The 23,123-nt window shown below is 38.5% G+C and overlaps 1 pseudogene; it reads right to left on the reverse strand.

Annotated features, from left to right (window-relative positions):
- Window positions 1–23,123, reverse strand: part of LOC100723307 (olfactory receptor 9G19-like) — an 89,091-nt pseudogene that overhangs the window by 50,629 nt on the left and 15,339 nt on the right.

The following is a 23,123-nucleotide window of genomic DNA, read 5'->3' on the forward strand; positions in this document are numbered from 1 at the left end:
AAATGCATATATCAAGAAAAGAGAAACTTGCATAAGTATGGTAATACTAAATTTATTGAGACTGATACAAATTATCTTTGCCATCTACAATTACAAGAGGTCATCAACATGGTGACCATGAGAGTCCAGACATTTAGTAGTACAGCTAACTGTTGAAGGGCCTTTACATTTTTTGGCTCACTTTGTGTGTCTTAGGATCAAAAGACTCAGCTCATGAAGATTCATCTCTCTTGACCCTCTTTCCGTTCTCCAAGCTGGAGTAGCAGAGACACATAAAGCCACTGTGTGGTTACTGGGAAAGAATATTTCTCCCGTGAGTTCACTGCTGCTGTAAAGTTCCCTCACAGCACTTCCCTCTGATTGGCTACTTACTGCTTCCTTATTCCATGAGAAATCCTTTTTCTAAAGTAATACGGTATCTAAATTTTTTGACTTGAAATAACATCTGGAACAGCTGTGGCACTTTTACATAGTGAAACAGGCCCAGTTCTCAACACTACTACAAGGATGCCAGGTAAGGAGTGGCAGGCATTCATCCCCCTGACTTTGTGGTTTCCAAGGAAACAGAGTCCTGGGTCTGCTTTGCTGTTTGGAACCACTGTGGACTCTTTTACATACACATTTTTACATATTGCTTTGCTGTCAGCTTCACAATTTTTTCCTGACAAAGACCTCACGTAAACTCAACCCTCCTTGTGGCTCTGATGATGACACTGTTCCTGTTTTTCAAGATGTTCATGCATTCGAGGGTGTGAGGTCTGTTTCCTGCCATGAGTCACTCAGCTGATTTGGTCAGAGAGCTGGCTTGCTTCTATCTTACTTAGGCAAGTTAGTCTATTGTGCTTATCAAATTATTTGGTAAGCAATTCCATTCCAGCCATACTTTTAAAATGTTTTAATGAAATGACTCAAACTAAAATTTTTAAAAAAGAAAAATGCTGCAAACAAGCCAGGAGAATTTTGAAGAGGAAAACAAGGACATTTCTAATCTAAATATCAATGTAGATCATAAATCTATCATCATTAAACCAAACAGCAACATGTTGTCCCCACAGAAAAGTTCGGAACACTGTGAGTTGACTTATTCACATATATCCAGTGACCATGAATAAAGATTTCTTTAAAAATAAGGAAATAAAAGTGATCTCACCATAAAAATGTACTACAGTATCTTAAGGAATTTGAAAAAAATAAATGATTTTGAAATTTTACCCAAGACTACTTTAACTAAAAATGTCCTAACTGTAAAAGTATGTCAAGAAATAGTAAAGAATAAAATGATGATTTTGTTGTAAGAATGGTATTCTTTAACAAAACTTACAAATCAATAATGGTAAGGAAAATGAGATAAATTGTATTACACACTAGTTTAAATGTATGTGTGCCAACATTCACTCTTTTATTAAACATGCACTCTTACAGAAAATTTTTCCATTCAGACAGGAGAAATGGTACACCATACATTACATGGGCTTAAAATCAGAACATACAGACAATGCCAACAACTATTGAATTAACACAGCAGATACTCACTGGATTGCAAGGTAGACGATACATAACACCAAGCAGGAAGAGAGGAATCTCACAGCTCTGTGTACTGCCAGATGTCCACTCTCTCTAACAATCACAGAAACCAAGCTGAAACATGAAGATGTAAGAAATATGAATATCAAACTATTGATGAGGCCATGAGAGAAAATGCTAAAACAACCCAAGCCCAAGGGAAGGGCCTCTATTTGACACTGTTCCACTAATTTCCACTGAAAATTGTTACAGTCTAATGACTCAGAAAATTCTTTATTTCTACCCTTAAGAAACACAGAAGGGAGTAACGATAATGTCCATTTCACTACTGTCTACAATGAAGAAAAACTATACTTCAAATAAATTCATTCCAAAAGTGGAAGAGTAATGTAAATTTTCTAGTAGTCTAAGAAACACTGTGCAGAAGTTTAAAATTTAGGTAATTTTATAGGTATAAACACAGTTTATTTGCCAGGATATCTTCAAAAGAATAAAGGTAGCATAATGAGCACCACATAGGATTAGGAATGTTTTTCATGACTTCAGTATTCTCCTTGATTTTACTTTTGTAAATTCATACATAAAAAAATAAAAACAATCTGGAAGAATATACACCAAATAACCCGTTACTACCTCTGATGACAATGGGCCAAGAAATACAGTTAGTTACATAAGCAAATGGATTTCTAACTTCATCTGCAGTTTTAGCTTCACTTGTAATTTTAAGGTTTTGAAACAAGGAGAGAGTATACCTATATTATCATCACTGCTTAAATATCTGAAAGCTATCTAAAAATAGCAGTAAAGTAAAATAATTTATTAATGCATTTCAGCACTGAAAAGTATCAAAGAAAATAGCTGATATTAGTCTAGGACAGGAAAAGAGGAAGGAAGAAATGTGCCAGCCACAGGAGGTAGAAATTGTGAATCCACTGCATTCAGAGCTCTAGATGTCTTTACTAGAAGTGAGAAATCTAGCCCCAATTTCACCTTTAAGAAGACTGAGTCTCCACACAGCCTAACAGATAACCATGGTGCAAGGTCTGAGGGACTCTTCAGAGGGTGTAAAGACCCAGTGAGCTTTGAGGGGATGGAAAATGTGGGCTCCAGTGTGATTGTAGCCCTTAGCTTTACACTTGTTTCTGTGTAAGCTACTGACCCTGATCAGTTCCCCTTCAAATAGTATCTTTACCAAACAAGCTGCTCTGGGAAATTCTGCTGTAGCTCACAAGACCAAAGTCCTAGCAACAAACCCAATACTGGGTCAATTACATTACATTTAACTTTCATCCGTGCCCTTGTAGGGAGTATCAGATCACCCCTCTTTTACAGAGTAGGCTGTCAAGACTGTAAGAGTGTTATGGGATGCAGAATGCTCTGTCCAATTTCACAGCACCTATTCCTTCAATAACACCACCCTCCCAGGGGAAAACTCAGATCCCTCAATATCCCAACTGAAGTGAATCTTTTTTTTGTTTTAACAAAATCAGTCAATGTCAAAAGCACAGTAAACAATGAAGGAGTCCATGATGGGGAAGAAAGCAGTGAGCTACTAAAGCAATCCTGTATTTGATGGAAATTTGCTCTGATATAAGGGCTCACAAACATCTGGCAATGATGCTGCCATGAGAGGCCCTCTTACCTTCCCTGTGTCATGTGGCCAGTGTGATCAGATACTGTCCAGGGCAGTATTCCATACTAATGGCCCTGATATGGGGGCCCAACATCTCTCTCTTTGGGGGCACAGTCATGCTAGACACGTGCAGTAGAGGGAGTGATATTCGCTGTACCTTAAAATGGATTCATTTATCAAAACCACTTTTTTGTAATTACAGTCATTCACAGTAATACTTGCTATATTTTGTTACACTGTTTTAAGGGATATTCTTCTACAAAAGGGAGATTAGAATACACCATACAGTTCCTGGCTGTGTTTGGAGGACTGTGGAGTTCTAAGCAAGCAGGTGGGCACCCACTTTCCCCCAAATCCAGCTTGTTTGGGACACTAGTGCCTTCTAGGTGCACTGGAAAAGCTCAGTGGGTCTGGGGCACCTGCATCCACCTCCACGTTCTGAGCTGTGCTTGGAGGAATGTGGAATTCTAAGCAAGCAGGCGAGCACCACCGGTTCCAGAGGCCTGGCGGCCTGCGGTAAGTGCTCCATGCACTCCCCCCCTCCCCTGAGTCCAGCTTGTTTGGGACCCTCACAGCTTCTGGGTGCACTTGAACAGCTCGGTGGGTCTGGGGCACCTGCATCCGCCTCCCCATTCCTGGCTGTGCTTGGAGGATTGTGGAGTTCTAAGCAAGCAGGTAGGTGCCCACTTTCCCCCAGTCCAGCTTGTTTGGGACCCTCGTGCCTTCTAGGTGCACTGGAACAGCTCAGTGGGGCTGGGACACCTGCATCCACCTCCCCATTCCTGGCTGTGCTTGGAGGACTGTAGAGTTCTAAGCCGGCAGGTGAACGCCACTGATTCCAGAGGCCCAGCGGCCTGGGATAAATGCCCTGCACACTTTCCCCTGAGCACAGTTAGTTTGGGACCCTCTCTCAGCCCAGCCAGGGAACCCCATGGCTTCCGGGGGCACTAGAACAGTGCAGCAGGTCCCAGGAGCAGGCATCAGCCTCCCCTCTATGGGTTGCACTTAGCAGACTGTGGAGTGCTAAGCAATCAGGCAGGCACTATAGGTTCCAGAGGCTGGGCTTGAGCTGGCCTGCTCCACTCCCAGCGACCCTCTATCAATCCAGGGAACTAGGTGGCAGAGTCCCAGGAGCTGATGGCATAGAAGAGGATTTCCAACAGACCCTGAGGAAGCCTTAGAATAACACTCGAAACACTTGAAACACAGAAATATAGGAAAATGACAAAATGAAAGACCAAATTACAATCTCAAACCTCCAGCCTATCCAAAGAAACCTTAGGAGTGATGTATATAGAAGAAAATATATGCCATATACCTCAAATGTCAGACATAATAGCAACTGAAATAAACAAGCAACTCTGGGAAGCTTTAAAGGAATTGAAACTAGAAATAAAAAGTAATAAGAAATGTGGGAGCAATAAAACCCAAAATGTGTAATTGTCATTGTACAAAAGAAAGGAAAAGAAAATTCTCTAAAAGATATAACTGCATATATATTTAAGTGTATGAGATAGATAACCATATTACTGAGTTTTGGTGGATCATTGAACAAAACTGTTTGCAGTCTCACTGTTTGAAAGTCCCCTCTATATGCTTTAATTTTGTAACTTCAGCAACTATTTCTAAGATGACAATATGTAATTAACTAGTGATTTCCTACTGTTTATTTTTTCTGAAATTCTGTATAGCTTGTACCCTTTTTCTGTTTTTTTCTTCTTTTTTCTCCTTAAATAAAATTTAAAAAAAGAAACTAGAAATAATCTCCCAGGTAAAAAAAAGAAATGATAAAAGAAATGAAAGACATGCTGAATATATCTAAAGAAAATACAGTTAAAAATTGGAGGAACTAAACAAAAAATAGAATCCCTAGATGAGCAATATAAAACAAATAGAATACATAGAGCAGATGCACAGAGATATACAGGAAATCAAAAATTCCACTGAAAGCTGTAAAAACCACCTCAATGAAAGTGAAGGTAGAATTTCAGACCTTGAAGACAAGATTGCAGCTAATGAACAGGAAAGTAAAGATCTTTTAAAAATAACAAAGAATCAGGAAATAACAATTCAACAACTGCAAGATGACACAGAAAAAACAACATAAGATTGATAGGGATTAATGAAAAAGAAGGGGAAAACATAAAGGATGTCAAGAGGATATTTAGAGAAGTAATAGCTAAAAATTTCCCAAACATGAGATCAGAAACTTCAGGATCAGTGAAGTATATAGAACTCCAAATAGTCATCACCAAAATAAAACTACAACCAGACATATAATAATCACCATCCCAGAAATCCAACAAAAGAATAGAATATTAAAAGCTGTCAGAGAGAAAAGACAGATCACTTATAAAGGAAAACCTGTCAGAATCACAGCAAACTTCTCAGCACAAACAATAAAGTCAAGAAGACCATGGAGTGAAGTATTCCAGATCCTAAAGCAAAATGATTTCCAACCAAGAATGATGTACCCTGAAAAACTGTCCTTCAAAATCGATGGTGAAATAAGATACTTCTGTGACAAAGAATAGCTGCAGAACTTCATGATCACCAAGCCAATCCTGCAAAAATTATTGAAAGACAGTTTAGATACACTTAGGAAAAAAACCACTAAGCAAAGCAGATAATTAAACAGAACAGAAAGATGAAGATGCAACAGCAGAAAGATAACATGTCAACAACAAACCAACATATAACAGTTATATGTAAATCGTCTCAATTCATCAATTAAAAGAATCAGACTGGCAGAAAGGATCAAGAAACAACATCTAACCATATGTTGTCTACAAGAAACCTATCTAACCCAAAAGGAAACTCACAGACTGAAAGTCAAAGGATGGAAAACAATACTTCACGCAACAGGAAGCAAAAGAAAAAAAAAAGCGGGAGTAGCCATTCTGTTTGCAGACAATGTGAACTTTAAACCAATAATGATCAGAAGAGACAAAGAAGGCCAGTACATACTTGTTAGGGGAAAAATTCAAGAGGAAGAGATAACTATCTTAAATATATATGCACCAAATTCCAGAGCACTCAGTTATATAATGTAAGTATTAAATAAATTATCAGTAGTACAACTGTAGCAGGAGAACTTAACACACCAGTGACACCAAGGGACAAATCAACCAGACAGAAAAGCAGCAAATAAATAACAATTGAATCACACATGTGAACAAATGGACTTGATAGATATATACAGAGTGTTACATCCAACTGCCTCAGAATACACATTCTTCTCAGCAGTACATGTATTATTCTCTAAAATACACCATATATTAGCTCATAGAACATATTGAAATAAATGCAAAAGAGTTGAAATTATCCCTTCAATGTTATAGGATCATAGTATTTTGAAATTAGAAATTAATGATAAAGGTACTGCAAAAATCCCACAAACACATGGAAACTGAATAACACACTCTTGAGTAAACAGTGGAAATTAAATAAAAAATTAACAATACCTACAAGAAAATGAAAATACAAATACCGGAATCTGTGGGATTCAGTGAAAGCCGTCCTCCAAGGAAAATTTATTGCACTGAGTTCCCACATCAAGAAAACAAAATCGATACAAATAAATGACCTTATGTTACACCTCAAACATCTAGAAAAGAAGGGCATGTTAAGCTCAAAACAAAGAAAAGAGGAAATTATAAAAATCAGAGCACAAATCAATGCAACAGAGACTAAGAAAACAATCCAAAGAATCAATGAATCAAAGAGGTGGTCCTTTGAAAGAATAAACAAAATTTATAAGCCCCTAGCCAACCTTATTTAAAAAAGGGAAGAAAAGCTCAAATTCATGCAATAAGAAATGAAAAAGGTGAAATCACTACAGACTCTATAGAAATACAGACGATCATCAACACCTATTTTGAAAACCTCTATTCTCAAAGGTTTGATTAAACAGAAGAAATAGATTTCTAGAAACATATGAAGTACCAAAGCTAGGTCAAGAGGATGTAAAACTGCTGAATAACCCAATTTCTATTAATGAAATCAAAAACATAATCAAGTCCTTACCTACAAAGAAGAGCCCATGCCCAGACAGATTCACTGAAGAATTCTACAAGAAATAAAGAAGAGCTAATGCCCAAACTGCTCAAACTCTTTAATGAAACTGAAAGGGAAGAAATCCTTCTTAAGTCATTCCTGGAAGCAAATATTACTCTAGTACCAAAGCCTGATGAAGACTACTAAAAAAGAGAACTATAGACCAATCTCCTTATTGAACACAGATGAAAAAATCCTCAATAAAATATTGGCAAATAGATGCAGCAAATCATCAAGAAAATTATACACCATGACCAAGAGGGATTCATCCCAGGCATGCAGGGATGGTTCAACATACGTAAATGAATAAATGTAAGCCATCGTATCAATAAAGCCAAAATTAAGAATCACATGATCATTTTGATAGATGCAGAAAAAGCTTTTGATAAGGTCAACATTCATTCATGATAAGAACTTTACAGAAAATTGGAATAGATGGTCTTTGCCTTAATATAATAAAGGCCATCTATGACAAAGAAACAGCCAGTATCATACTAAATGGTCAAAAATTGAAGGCCTTAACTTTAAAATCAGGCACAAGACAAGGATGTCCTTTATCACCACACCTATTTAATATAGTACTGGAAATGCTAGCCAAAGCAATTAGACAAGAGAGAGAAATAAAAGGAGTAAAGACACGAAAAGAAAAAGTTAAATTATCATTGTTTGCAGATGACATGATACTCTACATAGAAGACCCCCTAAACTCCATTGAAAGATGCTTAGATATAATAAATAAATTCAGTAATGTAGCTGGGTACAAAATCAATACTCAAAATTTGATAGCATTCCTCTACACTAGCAAGAAAATCATAGAGAGAGAAATAAGAGAAGCCACACCCTTCACACTAGCAAGCAAAAAAATGAAATATTTAGGAATTACTCTTACAAAAGTAGTGAAAGCCCTATACAGGGAAAATTATAATACACTGAAAAATGAAATTGAAGAGGATCTCAGAAAATGGAAAGATGTCCCTTGCTCATGGATAGGAAGAATAAATATTGTGAGAATGGCCATGCTCCCAAAACTCTTATACAGATTCAAAGCAATCCAAATAAAAATACCATCAACATACCTCATAGATCTAGAGAAATCACTCCTAAAATCATCTGGAGCAAGAAGAGACCTAAAATAGCAATAACAGTTCTAAGCAACAAAGGTAAGGCAGGAGGCATCATAATCCCTGACTTGAAGTTATACTACAAAGCAACTGTAGTAAAATCAACATGGTACTGAAATCAAAACTGATCCAATGATCAATGGAATAGATTAGAAGATACAACCACAACTACAAACACACTTAACCACCTTATCTTTGATAAAGGAGCCAAACAGGTTCACTGGAAGAATGACAATCTCTTTAATAAATGGTGTTGTAAAAACTGGCTCTCCATATGCGGAAAACTAAAACTAGACCCATGCATATCACCATGTACGAAATTAAAATCTACTGATTACTTTTTTTTTCTATTGGTACCGGGGATCGAACTCAGGACTGCCTGCTTGCAAGGCAGGTGCTTATGCCACTGAGCTCAATCCCCAGCCCCTTAAATTAAAATTTAAATGGTTTAAAGATCTGAATATTAAAACAGAAACTCTAAATCTATGGAAAGACAAACTAGGTAGAAACCTTGATGACAAAGGGGTAGGTACAGAAGTAATGTACAGGACTCAAACTGCATGGGAAATCCTTCCCAGAATCAATACCTGGAGCCACCTCTTATTTAAAAGTTTCTGCATGTCAAAAGAAATCTCCATCATAGTGAAAAGAAAACCCACAAACTGGGAAAACATCTTAGTGAACTGTCCCTCTGACAATGGATTCTTGTCTAAAACATATGAAGAATTTTTTAAAAATCAGACCCCCCCAAATTCAATGATCCAATCCAAAAATGGGCATCTGAGATGAATATACACTTCTCAGATGAAGAAATACAAATGGAAAATAAATACATGAAAAAATGTTCATCATCATTAGTCACTAGAGAAATGCAAATTAAAACCACACTGAGATTTCATCCTGAAAGAATGGCCAGGATCAAGAAAATCACCAGCAACAGATGCTGGAGAGGCTGTGGGGGAAAAGGAACTCTCCTGCACTGTTGGTGGGAGTGTAGACTGGTGCAACCATTATGGAGGTCAGTCTGGAGATTTCTCAAAAAGCTGGGATTGGAAGTTCCATTTGTTCCAGCTATTCCACTTCTAGGCTTATTCCCAGAACTGAAAGCATCATAATACAGTGATATATGTGCACCCATGTTTATAGCAGCACAATTTGTAATAGCCAGATCTTGGAAACAACCTAAGTGTCCATCAACTGAGGAATGGATAAAAAAGTTGTAATTTTATACAATGGAGTACTACTCAGCTATAAAGAAGGATCATATTAAGATATTTATAAATAAATGGATGCAGCTTGAGACCATACTCATAAGTGAAATAAATAAAATTCACATGTATGAATACCAAATAGTTTCCCCATTGGAAGAAATGATTCAAATATATAAAAGTATGTGGTAATCATGAACCCCCATTATGTAGCTTTGAAGGTTTATAAAGTTTTCACTCATTAATTGGAATGGCTTTATTCTGGGCTGTTTGATATTATTGCCTGTGATGATATGAACAGCTATTTTGAAGAAAACAAGACATAATATTAACTAGTGCTGATTTAATGTCATCTTGTTTTAAGTCCCACCAAACTTATGCTGCTGAGCTAAATCCCCAGCCCCCCCCCAGAAAACATTTAAATATTTAATGGAGAAACAAGATACTTCTATGACAAAGAACAACTAAAGAAATTCACGTTCACCAAACCAACCCTAGAAAGGTTATTGAAAGACATACTAGACAGAGATAAAAATGACCCACAATCTCCAGAACAACAACAGAAAGAAGCCACCAGGTAGGACCAGCAGTTAAACAAGGGAGATATGCAGAAAGCAAACAACTGGAACATAACATGGCAGAATCAAGTCAGTACATATCAGTGATATCCAAAAACATAAATGGCCTCAATTCACCTATCAAAAGAAATAAGTTGACAGAATGGATAAAGAAACATGATCCCACAATATGCTGTATACAAGAAACACATGTGACCCAAAAGGAAACTTATAGATTAAAAGTCAAAGGATGAAAAACAGTATTCCAAGCAACAGGAACCCAGAAAAAAGCTGGGGTAACTATTCTATTTGCAGACAACGTGAACTTCAAACCTAAAAATGATTAAAAGAGATAAAGAGAGTACTCATTAGTGGAAAAATTCAAGAGGAAGAACTAACAATTATAAATATATATATATATATATATATATATATATATATATATATATCAAATACAGGAGCACCCAACTATATAACACGAATACTAATGGACATGAAAAACCAAATTCACAAGAACACAATTATAACAGGGGAACTTAACAGCCCATTGTCACAAACAGATACATTAACTAGACAAAAAGTCAGCAAAGAAATAATAGAACTCAATCATACCTGAGAGAAACTGGTCTTAGTAGATGTTTACATAGTGTTCCAACCAAGCACATCAGAATGTACATTCTTCCCACCTGTGCATGGGACATTCTCCAAAATAGACCATATATATATATATATATATATATATCCCATAAAACATTCTTAAGTAACTAAAAAGGTTTTGAAATTAACCCATGTGTAATATCTGACCATAGGACACTGAAATTGGAAATTAATGACAAAAGAAATTGTAAAACCTGCATAAAAACATGGAAATTAAATAACAATATTTTAAACAACCGGTGGGCTACAGGAGAAAATAAATAAAAAAGAAAGCAATTATCTAGTGTAAAAGTAATAAGAACTATAGGAGTAATAAAACCCAAATTGTGGAATTCTATTATAAAAAAGAGAAGAAAAGAAAGGATATAACTGCATATATATTTAAGTGTGTAGGTTTGGTGAACAGATTACTAAGTTTTTATTGGATCATTGAACAGAACTGTTTGCAGTCTTGCTGTTTGAGTGTATACTTTGTATGCTTTACTTTTGAAACTTGAATAACTATTTATAATAAGAGGAAAATATGTAATTTATCAACTAGTGGTTTCTTACTGTTTACTTTTTTGAAATTATATATTATTCTAACCTTTTTCTGTTTTGTATTTTTTCTCTTTAAATAAATTTTTTAAAAAGCCATTGATATGAAAAGTAAAACAGTGCCATAAATCCTATTTACCATCTCTTCCTCTTGACTTAGAACACATGTATCGATCATTCCTGCCACTTTCCGAAGCTTTTCCGGAAGTCCTCTTTCATGAAGGTCTTCATGAGGTAATCAAAACTGGTTTGAAAAACCTCACGCTAAGTGCCCTCAATGGAAGAGGGAGGCCAAAAACACATTACGGTGTGTACTAACCCACCTTCTCACTTTATCTGGTATCTTGTGGCTTCTAAATTTTCCACAGTTAAAATGAAGATGGGTGACAAATATTTTGAAACCATTTATGTTCTGGGACAGCCACATGGCATAGCTAAAAACATTCATGAGAGAATGCAGAAATGCTTCCAAAAGATATTTGAAACTAAAAGGAGTATTTTGAGGGGTAGGGTGAATGCCTGTGTGTCTTTTACTGTAATAATTTTTATTTAAACACTCACTATACTTTCTACCACACTTTGTATGTCACTGTTTAAATGCCAGCCACATTTATTCTCTCAGAATAAAGAGACAAAAATGAAGTTTAAGTATGATATAAAATTACATTCTGATGAATTATTTTCTTCTTTTAAGGTGACACAAAGAACTAAAACAAAATTGGAATCAGTGTGAACTGCATTCCTTTCCAGGGTGCCATCTATCTCCTGCCCAGCTAGTGCACCTACATAGAAAAAAGTCAGGTTTTTCCAGGAGTTTTATGGTTTTATTCTTAATTTTAATCTCTGGAATATTAAGATTCCACTTTGGAACAAATTAACTATCTTCTTCAGTTACATAAACATTCTCCCAGGGTTGTTATGTCATTTCTACATTGGAAGCTACATGTCCCCAAAGTAACCCATGCCTTGGGGAATTTATTGAAAGGGAACTAAAGTATTCTGTCCTTAATCTTTGGAAAATCCACTGGGATTGGTTTGTTTTCTGTGCTTGATTGAAATTTTTTCTTTCATTTTATCTCTTTTATAGGCAAATGCATATTTACTGAGTAAAATTTCGGTAGTGATGGAACAAATGCTGAGTTTCCCCAAGTGAAGAAGTACCATAAAAATTCTGTAGCCATACTAAGAGCACTAGGCCCAAGTACCTTGTAGTGAAAAACTGGCCCCACCATGTGTGCCTCATGCCCCAAGCCTGTACCTAATGGAACTCTGACACCAAAAGAAATGAAGGTAGACAGAGATGCTTACCTAGAAAGGGACTCACATTGTAATGCCAAAATAAAGGCAAATGAATTATTATGGGGTTGTTACAGGTTACTGGTACACCTGGATCCCTTCCAGGCCCTAGGTCAAATAATGGGACAGATGAAGACTATAAGTGATTGTACATTTATGAAGGGTTAAAGTGGGGAGAAAAAGAAGGAAGAAGAAATGTTCTGAAGGAAAAGAAGTGCTCCAAAAAGTGAGAGTGGAAAAGAAAATACATCCTGTAGGCAGACAGGGACAGTTCTAGAGAAACAAGACAGTGACCTTGAGGCCAATGGCCTCCATCTTTATATCCCACTCTGACATCAGACTCAGGCCCTGTGCAGGGCAGGTCAATGTTTTGCACACATTTTCTGGCCTGTGATTAAAAGGTCTTTGTGATTGAAAGGTCACAGCTAATTGTTCAGCTGCTTCACCACACTCTAATCTGCTGCCTCAGATTCTCTAACCTTTCCAGTCTTCACTACTAAAAACTACACGAATACATTCACTGAATCTTTTGAAGAGGCTATGTCAGTAAGAAGTTCACTCAGACACATTATTTCCATAAACACAAAGGCACCAAATGTAGGATGTCACTGGGTCTTCATCTATCCTCATTTTCTCCTCCATTTCAGTGCAGGAAACACACGTGTGCACAATGAGCAAAATGTTCACTCAAATTTTTCCTTTAGTTAACTTCAACATTACTTTTTCTTTCAATTCAGTATGTTCTTCTTTCACAGATTATAATACATTGTTTCACAGGATATGGTTTTTTAGAATCCTTGAGTGAGAATACTAGACACCATGTGATTATTTGGTGATTGTGTATCAGAGTAAAAGATATGGTAACACCAATCACCCTCAAATTATTCCCCCTTGCTTCAAATACATGTACCCTGCTACTCCTACAAGTTTTTAAAGAACTGCTGGAAGTCCTCTTTCCTGAGTGTCTCTACAAAACGAGATACAAACAAACAAACAAAGGCAGGATGAATAGTGCTGCGAAGTACTTTTCAGTGGAAAGGGAGGCTACAATGTGTGATCATCCATCTAATGCCCTGGAATTGGTACTATGTGACTTCTGACTTCTAGGTAAAGGATCTGGGAGGAAGATGCTGGAATGTGACCAGTCATATAGAGACTGAGTCATGCCCATCCTTGGGGAATCCCAACTCCTCCCACAATGTTGGCTCATTTCAGGACATCATGGGGCTTACACAGGTTCTGTGGTGGAAAAGGATCTCCCTGGACCCCAGTATCCAGCATGCAAATTGGGTTGGGTGTTGCTCAGCCATCTGAGGTGAAGGAAGCTTTGGTTTTGTTTCATTTGCTTGTTGATTGTGTTAATGTTGCATATCTTTCTGATCTGATATCATAGAAATTGACAAGATTTACAAGTGCTTTAGACCATATAGGCAAGAGTACCAACACTGGGACATGAACTTGTATTAGTCTACAACATGTTAGGCACAAGGTACCTAGGAAAAGGTGAGCAGTGGACAGAATAGTGAAGCTCATCTGTAGCTGCTGCACATCACAGGCATCTCCACTCAAGTGCCGCCTCCTGTCACATCAGTTGTGGTGTTAGTTTTTCATAGGAAACTGAAACTTGGTAAAAACTACACAGGAGGCAGCTTTAGATTGTACTGTCCTTTAAATCATCCAGAAAAGAAACATATACTCCACTGCCATTTCTGGAAAAGTTGTCTTCCAGGAAAATGGTCCCTCATTCCAAAAGAGTTTGGAGACCACTTCCCTGTAGCACTAAACTTAGAGATTAGAAAGTACTGCACAGGAGCAGCTGTCACAGGGAATGGCAGAAGAATCAAGAACTAAACCATGACTTCCTGTGAGCCAGAGCAGCCTCCAAGGAGAATGGAAGAAAATCAAGAAGCCAAAACATCCCTTCCCATGAGCCAGTCAGTGTGCAGGCTGGGAGACAAGAAGAGCAACATCCCCACCTCCTCCACCCACCACCCCCATAAGCAATGGACTGATTCAGAGGAAGCCTGGCTGAGATGCTAGCAACTGAAGTAAAAGCAATAATAATAACATAATGCTTGTATTGTTTTATTGACTTTACAGGCCTAAAACTGGTAGTCTGAGCATCTCCTTGGAAGATAACAATACACATTACAGCAACTGTCAGGCATTTCTTTCTGTCTGGTTTCTGAAATCCAATGTTTTGTTCCTTTTATTGTTTTGTTGCATCCCTGTACCTAGTAAACTGAGAAACTGTTTTTAAAAAGACAATATGCAATGTAACAACCATTGTTAAGTTCTTATCATCTTGTTTTGAAAACCTACATAGCTGCTATTGTCATTCTTTGTTGTGGTTGTTGTTTTGCTTTTTTATTGTTTTTTATGTATTTTATGTATTTTTGCTTCTTGATTTTTTTGTTATTTCTTTTTTCTCTGTAAAAAGAAAGAAAAGAAACTACAGTGAATGCACATGGGGTGGGAGGAGGCAGCTGGTAAGGGGGTGCTCTAAACCTTCCTTGGGTAAAGAGACCCAAGAATGCAGCCTGGAAAGAATGTATGAGGTTCCAAGTCACAATGAACTCAGGCTCTGTGAAGCAGGGTTTGATATCCCCTACACAAGATGTGAATGCTTATTTTCATTATATCAGGAAAAAAGGAAACAGTTCTGCTCCCCAAAATTGTGGAAATACAAATCTTTTTTTTTTAATTTTAAAAAGAATACAAACAAGCAAAATAAAACAGAGCAAAGCCAATCATAAAAAAACCAGTATGAGTGACACAGGACTTCAAAACAATATGAAATCAACAATGGTTACCATAATGCCTCCTGTTGTCTTCAAAATAGCTGTAGATATCTTCAGATATAGTAGAAATCCAACAAAACTGAACAGAATAGAAACAATAAAAGCAAAATAATGAATGCAATAAATGACTTCAAAATAAGCCAATAGCTACGATAGTATATCTTGTTATCTTGGAAATAGCTGTCCATGCCATTGGATATAACAAAATTAAACAAAACAAAACAGAATAAAACTCAACCCAACAAAGCAAAGAAACTGATACAGGACCTCAAAACAAGATAATAGAAAGTTAATAATGGTTACTGCATTCAGAAGGAGATCCCCCCATAGATGTCACACTGTGTACTGTGATCCTCTGAATAGATGATCAGACCACCAGCCCTAGACCTCCAGAGTCAGTGAAACACCAAACACCACAAGCATCAACTTTCATTTCACAAGAATACCTATCATCACAGCCTGTGTTTCTCTAGATCAGCAAATTGCTTATTGAGATGAAGAGAGTTGGCTTTTTTGTTTTAAAGCTTCTGGTTTATTTCTTGTTCTTTCCCCCTACAGTCCATGAATGGCTCTGACTCACAGGAAAATGCTGGAGTCTGGCTGTCCCCCAGGAATCAGTGACCTGTGCATGGAGCTGGATCGTGGTAGAGGCTTATTTCTTGTTCATTTCTTGTACTCTTCCTCCCATCGCCCACAGTCAGTGAATGGTATTGACTCAGGTAAAAACACAAACCTTGCTCGGGCAGCTATTCCTGTGTCCCTTAATTCAGAAGCATTGCTAAGCACAAGGGTCTATTCTAAGTTCATGTTTATTTTGCCAGGAAATTCTAATAACTCAGACCCTGGAACAAAATCCAAGGAAGCAAGAGACTGAAATTTGGGGAGCAAAGGCTTTATTTAGGCCAGGCCTGGTGATGAGTCTCCAGGAGACAATTTGGAGACTGCGTGCCAGAGACTGAAGGAAGGGCTTTAAAAAGAGGCCAGAGGAAAAGGTGTGTGTGGGGGGGAATGACAAAGAAACCCACAGAGCCATCAAACTTGTTGATCCGAATCTGGAAACTGTATAGCTGTTCACTTAGTTATGACAACCTCAGGAGCCTTTGGTGCCTCTGAAGTTACTCCCATCCTGCAGATAAACATTATCTTAGAATAGCACATCTGCAATAACATTTGGAGAAGAAAGTAGAAAGTTAATTATCTCAGGACAGCTCGTTAACACTAACAGGTGGGAAGGGGTTGAAAGTTACAAGAAGCTGAAACTTAAGTTTTCACAAGGCTTTGGAACTTAAACCTTTTGGTGTATTAGGGTTAAGCCATAACATTTTTCTGTAATTTCTTTGAAGCTAAGGCACATTTTATGACAGACCATCACTGGGTTGGGAAGGGGTCACCAGAAACCCAAAGTCTTTATGGCCTTTCAGGAAATTGAAATTTAGCCTAGATATATATGTAGGGGAAAGTGGAGGCAGTACAGCACTTTACAGAACAGAAGATATGGCCAGATTACATTTCTTGGGGAGAGCAAGGTCAGGTAAGGGTTGTGCTAACAAGAAAGTCTCCCTTGCATACAAGCAAGTTACTTCAAACAAGTTTAAATCAGGGAAACATCCTGGTTTTCCTCAGCAGAGAATGGGAAATCCTAGGAGTAATTAACAACTCTTGTTAGCTTATCTTAGCACCACATCTGTTTGTAGAGGGCAACAGTGGTTAACATATCAATTAGGTAAGGTTTTACAATTCTTTACAGAGAAGAGCATTGATTAACATACCAACTAGGTCATCCAGAGGGAAAAAGAAAACACATACAGTACGCCATGTTATAGGTTTCATTATAATACACATATAATGAAGCTTTTTTTCCCCTAGAGTACAACATTCCCCACTGATTTTAGTCAGTGAGTCAAATCATTGACTCATTGGTATCTGTTTATAACATTGCATGTGTCTTTAAAATCATAAGCTTTTAAGATCTTTGATATAGTTTATCAACTTGTTTACAATACAAGGCCCAGTAAGAGGATTAGCAAAGGTCTTGCAGCTGTCATTAAAGCTGTTAACCAAAAGGAGAAAGAAAACCAACATTTAAATTTACTCTGTTTTATCATACAAGTAACATTTTTAAGTCAGACAGAGGCCTCCTCGGGGTCTCTACCAAGGAGGAGAACACAAAATTATCAGTTACATTAGACAATCTTGAACTTTAAAGTGTCCTTGGAAGAAATGACAGTTCCTTTATCTGCAGGCTGATTGTCTTTTGAAGCCCGGACCTGCTTGCAGTAGGAACAATGAATCCAGGCAGGCTTTCAGCTACTTTGACAGTCCATTGCGGCTCAAGAGATTCACAGTGAGGTCGCTTTATCTAGGTGCCTAGGCTCTCCAGCTCGAAGTGGGCAGCAGCGAAATAACCAGTGGATGCAAGTCAGAGCTAGCTGAAAATTCTGGGGGGGGGACTTAATAAGATCTTGATTAGTTAAATCAGCTAATTTTTTTAGAAACCTTTAAGTATAAGAGGAAGGTCTCTCATATAAAACCTCAAAAGAGGAAATATCTGCAACATAGGGGGTACATCATGCACGCAAAAGGGGCAAAAGGAAAAGAGACCCAGTTTTCACCAGTTTTTAAGGCCATTTATAATTATGGTCTTTAAAATCTGACTTATCTTTTTACCTCTCCTGAACTCTGAGGCAGGTAAGCCCAATGGAGTTTTTTAATTGATCTGCAAAGCTTAGGTTAATTTGAGTTACTAGGCTATAAAAGCCAGGCCATTGTCAGACCCCATGGATAAAAAGGGAGACCAAATCAGGGAAACTGCTATCAGAGCTGACTCAGACTAAGTAGAAAACGCTTTTACCCATCTAGTGAAAGTATCAACCATCATAAGTAAACACTTATATCCTTGAAATTCAGGCCTTTTATTTTTGCAAAATCTATTTTCCAGTGTTTTCTAGGCATAGTCCCACAATAACCAGTGGTTTCTATTTGTCACAGTTCTTTTGGATTTACCAATTGGCACTGAGGGCATCTAAAGCTCACAGACTGGGCTAGCTTGATATTAGCCCCCACCTGGGGACTTCTCTCGGAAGTTGAGCTACCAGATGCTAGTCTTTTCAAGGGCAAATAGGCTCTGACAAAGAAAGTAGGTGGGATCAGCAGTAATGTCAAGCTTATCTCAATCCCCACTGATTTTGGGGCTTTCTGGCTGTCTTTTGGAAGGTAGCATTTGCCAAATTATTTTCCCATATAACAAGATCATCTTCTGCCCAATGGGTCATACAGCAGATAGTAGCCACTCTCCTTGGCATCTAGATGGCAGCCAACAAGTTCAAATTTGGGGAGCATTTTCAATCTTTTGACCCCAGAAGACAATAAACACCATTTTTGATAAAGACAACTTGGGGCCTCAGTGTGGGCAATGAGTTTAGCCCACTATGCTGATGTCTCTGGCTCTAAGATTTGTTCCCATAGAACCTGAGAGTGTATAACAGCAGCTCCTGCAACCCACTTACCTTGATAGACACGTAACTGCTTCTATCGGAGAAGTAGCATGGAACTCCAGATAGTGGCTTATCCACTAGATCAGGTCAAAGTCCCGTGAGGTGATTGATGACCTCAGTACAATTGTGGTGAGGCAACGAGGGGTCGTCCTCAGGCAGCAAAGTAGCCGAGTTTGAAGCAGCTGTTTCCAGAAGTAGTGCCTGATGATGTATGGCTCAGAAGTTAGACATCCATCGGTCTGGTGGGGCCTTGATGAGAGTCTCCAGTGAATAGGAGGAAACAATTTTTGTCTAAAAGTCAATTTTTAAGCCTCCTTTATGAGGGGGCCACTGAGGAAATCACCACAGTCAGGGTGGCCATCTGGCTACCACAGAATCAAGTCTCTTGGAAAGATAGGCAACAGGCCTTTGCCAGGGTCCCAAACTCTGGATCAGTCCTGTGGCTCCTAGAAATTTTTCACTTGCCTTTTAGTCACAGGGGACTAGAATCGGTTGGATGGCTCACAACAATGCTCACAAGAATGACTGCAGTGCAGTCATTCTTTGTGTAGACTGGTTCTGACAAGGTTGGAGGGACTAGCATCAGAGCAGTTACTTTTTTGGTTGGCTCCTCTGATGTGGTTGCTACTTTTTGAGCCTCCTGATCTGCCAAATTGTTTCCTAGCATGAATAACAGCAACCCACCGAGGCAACCAGAATGCTGCCAGCAAGTCTAGGATCTGTGGAGCATTTTTTTTATCTTAGTCCCAGCTGAGGTTAAGAGACCTCGCTCCTAATAGATGGCTCCATGTACATGTATAGTAGCAAAAGCATATCTACTATCAGTATAAATGTTTACCCTCTTTCCTGTGGCTAGTTTTAGTACCTCAGTCAAAGCAATGAGTTCCACCTTTTGGGCAGAGGTGCCAGGCTCTAACTGCTTAACCCAGAGTACCTCCTTTTCAGTGGTCGCTGCTGCCCTGGCCACTCATCTGCCGTTCTGGATGAAGCTGATTCCATCTGTGAAATTCCTCAGGTCATTGTCAGGCATAAGGGTGGCTGGGTTTAAAGCTGAAGAAGTCTTGAAAACTACCAACTCTGGGGCTGGGGATTTAGCTCAGCAGCATAAGCGCCTGCCTTGCAAGCAGGCAGTTGTGAGTTCGATCCCTGGTACCGATAAAAACGAAAAAGACCAAAAAAAAAAAAAAAAAAAAGAAAACTACCAACTTGGTATAGGAGCAGGGCCTAATAGTGTGAAATTCTAGTGTTTGAAAGCCATTTTTCAGGAGGGGTTTTGATAAGAGTCTCTAAACTATGGGAGGTCACTACAGAAATCTTCTGTCCAAAAGTGAGTTTCTTAGCCTCTTTTAGTAACATTGCCATAGCGGCCAGAATTTTTAGGCATGGAGGCCACCCTTTTGCCACTGGATCTAGTCTTCTAGAAAGATAGGCTATAGGCCTCTTCAAGGGCCAATGTCCTGGGTTAGGACTCCTTTGGCAATGCCCCTGAGTTTATCTATGAACAAGGTGAGTGGCTTGGTAACATCAAGGAGTCCCAGGGCTGGGGCCTCTGTCAAGGCCCATTTGAGCTGCTGCAAGGTCCGTTCACATTTATCAGTCCAGTTCAGTGAGTTTTTCCCTTAAGGGAGTCATATAGGAGGTGAGCTGTTTCAGTAAAATTTGGAATCCACAGCCTGGAGTATCTGACAGCTCCCAGATATTCGAGCACCTGTTTGTTAGTTTCTGGGGATGGCATCTACAACATAGCCTGGACTCTTTTTTTAGACAAAGTCCTCTTTTTTTCTGCAATTTGTAGCCCAGATAAGTCACAGCCTGACAGCACAATTGGGCCTTTTTAGCCACGACTTTATAGCCCAATCGCCCCAAAGTCCTTAACAGTTCCTCAGTTGCCTCTCACAAGCTTACAAGCTTCTGGGGGGGGGTCGAGGCTATTAACAAGTCATCCACAAACTGGAGGAGCACTATCTCAGGGTGTTCTTCCCTAAATTCCAAAAGATCTCTTGCTAATGCCTCATCAAAAAGAGTGGGAGAGTTCTTGTAACCCTGAGGTAAATGTGTCCATGTCAGCTGTTCTTTTACCCCTGTATCTGGGTCAGTCCATTTGAAGGCAAAAAAGGGTTGACTCACCAGAGCAAGAGGCAAAGTGAAGAAAGCATCTTTCAGATACAGAACAGAGTACCAGGTATTCTCAGGATTTGGCACTGTTTGGTGTAGACTCAGAACTCATCTATTAACCTCTCTGAGATCCTGTACAGGGTGATAGTTATTTGTTCCTGGCTTCTGTACTGGAAGCAAGGGCATGTTCCAGGGAGAGACACAAGGAATGAGAATATCATTGTCTCTTAGCCTCTGTATGCGGACTTTAATCCCTTTCTGGGCCTGCAGGCTTATCGAGTATTGCCACAAGCAGATGGGGCACGCTTTGGGTAAGAGTTCCACCACAAGGGGAACCTGGTTAATTGCTAGCCCTGGAGGATTGTCTTCTGCCCAGACTTTTGGAATCTCCTGTTTTTATTTACTTAACAGTTTTAACTTTAAGTCAGTTTGTGATGACTCTGGTACACCAGACAAATTTCCCAGTAGATGGTAATTTTTTCTTGTTTTAAAAGATCTTTTGTGCTATCTCTATTAACTGGCTGAGGGGCATTTTCTCAAAACTCTCAAACCTTTGTAATTTTTGTCTAACATGTCGGGCCGACTGAGTTGCAAAGAGAACAACTGGCAATACTGGGGAAACCTCCTTACCTCTGGATGTCCAGTGGGGTGGGACAAAAGGGAAACATGGTTTTGGCATTCCAGATCAGAGAGCAGGCTTTATCTGGATGGCACACCACCTTTTGTCCCAGGGTGCCACATGGCAGGCCATCATTTTACTGAAATTACATACTTAACGAAAAGAGGCTTTTTCATAGGTAACAAAATTGTGCTTTATAATCTCCCAGATGTTCACAGCACATGCAAGAACTTGCATCTTATCTCTATTATCACCTATAATCTCATATTAATGGAAACACTTTGCAGCAAAGGTTTACCAATCTTATAAATAAATCTACCAAAACTGATCTAATACTGTCAAATTTTGAACAGATTTACTTCTTGTTAAACCTGTTATTTGCAGTACTATAAACCAAGACAAATAAAATTTACATCATCTTGAGCTTTCTATAACTTACAATATACCTCCAAGTTTTATCTTTTTTCACATTCTGGCACAGCCAGATAATTTTACTTGAAGACAAACCACTTTTTATGTCCCTCTTTTTACTATTACCAGTCAATTACCTTTCCTCTCATTTCTTAGACAACATTAAAACTCTCAACAAAACTCTTGAAGTCACCTTTTAGTAGTCTAAAACATATTTAATTGTTTTATGTCTTTTTACCACATTAAAATGCTGTATTAAAAAAAAAACTGAAACCTTTTAACTAGCTCAATTACAGTATGACCTGGTTTTTACTTGGTAAAGTTGATATGATTCTTAAAAGCCATATATATACAAATATGTGTACATATGTTTACATTTTAACCAGAAAGAAAAATACTCTTTTTAAAAGGCATGCTGAGGTTGCAAGTAATCAGTTAAGGACTAAGACATTAAACAAGGTGCCACAACATTAAATACAAAAACAAAGGTTGCTTTGTGCACAGTTTGGTGAGCTAAAGAAAATAATCTTTTTATTATTATGAACCTTGAGTCTAATAAGCCATATGGATCCTGCAACAGAAATGGGCAGCAATCCCCTAAGGTAGTAACAAATTTAAACTGGCCAACAATTCAAAGTACAAAAACACTTCACATCAATATCTAAATACCTTTGTCCATTTTGGGCTCGTTAGAAGGGGTTCCTAGGAGAGAACGTTCATTAGATTTGGGGTAACCAAAAGGAGAATAATTAGAACAAATGGACACACACACAGACATACAAAACAAGACAAGCTGCAGCAAAATGGCCTTTGCTCGAAAATTAGTCCAGTTTTGGGATCTGGGGGAATTAACAAATTAACCAACAGAGCAGTTTCCCCACCTGGGGCAGAGTCACAAACGGATGGAGGTTCGTCCCCAAAACCAAAACCAATTGACTCTGTCTTCAGGAGGTTCCCACTCCCCAAATTGAGGGCGTCCGCTTCCCAATGGAGCGGTTCCCCACCCGGGGCAGGGTCACAAATGGACGGAAGTCATCTGAAAAACCAATTGACTCTGTGCTCGGGAGGTTCCCACTCCCCAAATTGAGGGCATC

The sequence above is a fragment of the Cavia porcellus genome, unplaced genomic scaffold, assembly GCF_034190915.1.
Source record: "Cavia porcellus strain 051 isolate PalLab524CR breed Dunkin Hartley unplaced genomic scaffold, mCavPor4.1 scaffold_50, whole genome shotgun sequence".
NCBI lineage: Eukaryota > Metazoa > Chordata > Mammalia > Rodentia > Caviidae > Cavia > Cavia porcellus.